Raw genomic sequence first — 4832 nt, forward strand, 5'->3', positions numbered from 1 at the left:
GAAGAGTCCTCGTGGGAATCCCTATCCCAAGACCTTAGAAAAACACAAGATGTTGAAGCGGCTCACTTCGCGTAAACAGGAACCTTATGACCAAGGTGAAGACAGTCCCCAGAGGAAAGAGCATAGGTCAAAAAGTCGGGCAGATGGTATTCGATCAGGTTCATCAGTCTCAGTGATTTTCAACTCTTCAAATATGCAGGCATTTACGTGTTTCTTTCTGACTAGCCAAATTTTTTTTGGCTAATTTCACTGAGTATCTCTTTTTTTTTTTTTGAAACCAGGAGGCGAGAGTATGGATGCCTTTGCCAGACTTGCCCGTGGCCAAAATGCGGCGCTTCAAGAAGAAGAATCCGGTGATATTGAGTCTTCTGAAGGAGAGGATGAAGGAGAAGAAAGTTCAGGATCAAGTGGTGATGAGAAAAGTGCTTCTGAGCGTAATAGCGAATCCAACTCTTCCAGTGGTCCAACAAATAAATTGGTAAGTCTCACACATGCTTTTATTCTTGGGTTATTTATCCTTTTTGGTGTGAAATAAATATCTAATTGGTGGTATTACAGAAAGAAACTGCTCTTGGGGATAATACTGAGATGGAGATTAATCATAATAAAGATATGATTACGCCTTCGACCTGGAGGCTGCAAACAACCCTGAGATGGAGATCAATCATAATGAAGACGCGGTTGCGCTCTAAATCATAGAAACTGCATCTGTGAATAACTCCGAGATGGAGATTGATCATAATGAGGATATTGTTGCGTCTTCACCAGTAGAAACTCTATCTGTGACCGTGGGCGCAATTGTTTCCAGAGAACTTCATGGAGTTGAAAGAGCTACGTTAATCAAATATCCGGCTGCATGTGCTATCTTTTACCCTCCATATATGGCTACTTTTACTGATCATGTGCTAATTGGCAGATTCAGCGTACCAGTTAAGTATGCGGAGTTGTACACTCGAATATGGGAAAAGTATGGATACATCGCAACGACCAGGAAAATCGACAGTCGCTTCTCGTTGGTTTAACGCTTGGAGGAAACCTTATCTTCAATCCATGATATGTGAAATGTGAATGGACATACCGTTTCTGGATATGTAATCTCAAGTTGGGAGTTCCATCAGTACATGTACATGAGCTTTGAGTTTAATGTCTCCTGGTTCCGTGAAGGGTTTTTCGAAATCAGAAGACTGAAAACTGAAATAAACAAGATCCCTTCCTTGGATTTCATTATTCAATGAGAATCGGATCTCGAGAAGTTATCTCAGGAGCTGAAGTTGAAACAGGATGCTCTCCAAAGCATGAAGGACGTTTTTTCTAAGAAGAACGAACTGCTGCTGAATGATTTCCCTTGAATGCTTTTGTTTTTTGAACTTTTCTCCTTTTATATTTTTGAAAGGCAAGAGATTCCTCTTTTGTGGTTGGATTTTCTGGTTTTGAACTAGTAGGTAATTGCTTTGTGAAAATGTTTGAATCGGTTTGTTTCTGAAATGATTTCGTGGGTAATTTTCCGAATGATATTTAGATAGCAAATAAGTTGGAATCATGAAATGAATAATGCAACCACTTTAGGAGAAATTGTAAACATTGCGTGAAGAGGGAAATACTAAAATAATACGATGTTTTTCAAAATAATTGGGTTATTGGATCCAATTATCAGAATAAGACTAGCATTTGTGTCAACTCTCCAGCGAATTTCAAAACAATTGGACATGTAAACATTGTTTGATGAAACTTACTCGTCTACAAAGCTTCCCAGCAAAACCGAATCTTCTCAGATGATTGAAATTGTTTCAAATTGAAATCCATTGTGTGATGGAGCCATAACAATAAAAAGTCCCCTGTCGTATGCAAAGTCTAGAATCATATGAGGCGTCCATGTGATAACATCTTTATGTCGATCCACAGTAAAGTGGAGGATCTTCAGTTCCCAGGCATACTTCTCCTGAATTAATTTTTTCTTGGACAATGCGCTTTAGGCCATTTCATTCACTGGTAGGATGATGGATGAATTTGTGGTAGTGGCAATATCATGAATATAACATCTCTTGATCAGTTGGTGGGCGCCATACGGTAGGCAACTGAACTACCCCATCTCGTACCCAAACTTCTAGTAACTCCAGAATTTTCCTTATAGGGAGCGGAAAACGCGGGTATTTTGAATATGGCTTGTCTTGTGTTAGGAGCTGTTGTCGTGAGAACTCATGTATACTTTGACGCGAAGCTCATTTCGAGGGTGGAGTCGAGACTGCGAATGTTGACTCAGGCACGGATCGTTTAGTTTGGCAACTTGGTTGAAATGCAAGTCCTCTTGCGGGTTCTGCATCAGTGGAGACAGCGTGAAGCGGTTGGACTGAATATTGTTCATGGGTGCATTTCCCGTCTTCATAGATGCCTTGGTGAATTTCCCCTTCCTCTGGTGCTTCTTTATTTAGCAAAGTCATAGCGGTTGTGGATGCGGACTGTTAGACGACTCTATGAAATTCCGCAAGATTTTGGAGGTACAAGTTTTCCAGTAAAGCTTCGTAGTCCGGCTCCTTACCTTTGCTTTGCAAACACTGTGATGCAACTGGCGGGTCTCTTCCTTTGGCCTTATGAAACTACCTCAGCTCCTTATCATTGGCTGGGTTTAGTTGGTCATTTTCCTTTTGCTCACGTTCGATGCGGCTACATACTCTGTCTGCATTGTTGTTAGCGGAGGCGCAAACCTCAGACAGGGACTCAACACCTTTTGTGTCACTTCTAAGGATGGTGGTGTTCTCCGAGTAAACAAATCAGCTTGTCATATTCTTTAGCACACGAAGAGTCTCATTTTGCAACATGACAATATTGGTTTGATTTGAGATAACATCTTCTAGCATCTCCGCCATAATCTCTGTGGTGATCGGATCTCGAGCATTCGTGGTTTTGGAAGAATTTGGCTGACCCGGGAACATAATAAGATAAAGAGTTGGAATTGGCGATTGAAATGAGTTTTTGGTTAATGATCTAAGATTCGCCCTCTTGAAATTGAGAAAATTGAAATGAAATCGAAAATTTATTTTGCAACCGAGAGATTAATCTCCCATTGTGGTCGCCAGTTGTTTAGGGGTAAAAACTGATTCTACTGGTTTTGGTAAATTTAGGTGTGCTGCCAAGAAACGAATCTAAACCCAAAACGAATGCAATTCACGGGAGTACTTTAGATTCGAGAGATCAATCTGTACAATTCTGGCCTAAAGTAAGAAATTGTCGTTCCAGACTTGCTTCGGTCACAAAGTGAAGAAGAAGGGTTGATCTTAGGGAGGGAAGCGAAGAAGGTGTTGAGATCAAAATATTGAATTTTGAGGGTGTGGTTGTTTTATGACTTGTATTAGAATTTGACTTGGGGAATGTAAGCTATCAATCCTTGGTATTTTTCTGAATACTTGTGATGTTGTTAACCAAAACTCTCTTCTGGTCGAAATAGGTTGAAAACCTATTTATACAAGTCATTGAGCACCCCTGATCTCATAAGAAGTGGAGACGGTTAAGTAGTGGAGAAGTGGGGTTGTGTAGAAGCAGTTTACCATCACGTTACCATTGTGAGGGGAAACTGGTCAGCCTTACACCCACTATTCTCTTACTGCTATTTAACCGCCCGCTCTTTCCGGACACTTTCTTGTAATGGGCACTTGCACACCGCACGCTATAACCCGCCAGACCAATACCCTGATGATTATCCCCCAGTTTTGTGACATGTTTGATATTTCGAGTGTTTCGTGGAAAAATGTGCAACAAGTTGCTAAGTGGGTCTAATGTACAAGACCTAGTTATTCTAATCAATTACACGCAAGCTTGGAAGCATAATTGCATAGTGGAGCAATGGCATAGTAGCACAATGGCGTAGTGGCGCCTGCATAGTGGCACAATGGCATATTGGCGCCTGTGTCTAAGTGGCGAGGCGGCACCTTCCAATGACGTAGCAGCGCCTGCTATATCTTGGCATATTGGTGTTAGATCTAAATATGGCTCAATGATATTAACTCTAGTTTCCACATTGAACTTAATGCCCTAGGTGGCATTATTTGGCATGGTTAGCGTAGCGGCCCTATCCAAATTAGGGTATGGCATGCCAAAAACCTAATTAGCACATGCGGCATGTGGCCGCGACACAGAGACGTTTTTTTGTGCGGATAGTGCCATGGCATTGTCAAATGAATTATGGCAGGGCCATAATGTGGGAACGACCATAGGCGCAAGGATAACCATGGGTGTCTATAGCATGACGCTACTTTTAGGGTTTTCCGGGTCCTACATGGCTTATGGCATGTTGTAGGGCCGAAGCGGCATAATCTAGGCCACGACTAGGAATTAGGGTTTCGACCAATGCCACTAGAACAAGAGTCGTATTCTGACCAGAATACCCTAATTGGAATTTGTTATGGCGTTGTCCATGAACGAAAAAATGGGTTAGCACGTAGCTGCGCTGTTATGGCACATTGGCATGTTGCTGCCGCTGAATGGCATGGCCTCCCAATTGGCACACTGGAGCAATTTGGCAGGTTGGCTAGCCAATCATCATGGCGCCTGCAATAATCACTAGGCGCGGTTTGGAGCAGCGGTGTTGGCACGTTGCTTGCAGTGACATGATGATGCCTATTTGAGCGCATTAGGAGCGGCTAAGCTTAATAAATCAAGCGTCCAAATCATGCGGACGTGATTTTATGGAGTCTGGCTTGGGCCGTCTAGATTAGGTTCCTAATGGAATTAGGCGCATCGACCAACCAACTTCCAACTTTATTAAAAGTGTGTGTGGCGGGTTTTGAGCTATTTGATTGGACGATGGCAAAAAGAGGGGGCCGGCAAGCAACATGGGG

This window comes from Papaver somniferum, unplaced genomic scaffold (genome assembly GCF_003573695.1).
Source record: "Papaver somniferum cultivar HN1 unplaced genomic scaffold, ASM357369v1 unplaced-scaffold_118, whole genome shotgun sequence".
Lineage (NCBI taxonomy): Eukaryota > Viridiplantae > Streptophyta > Magnoliopsida > Ranunculales > Papaveraceae > Papaver > Papaver somniferum.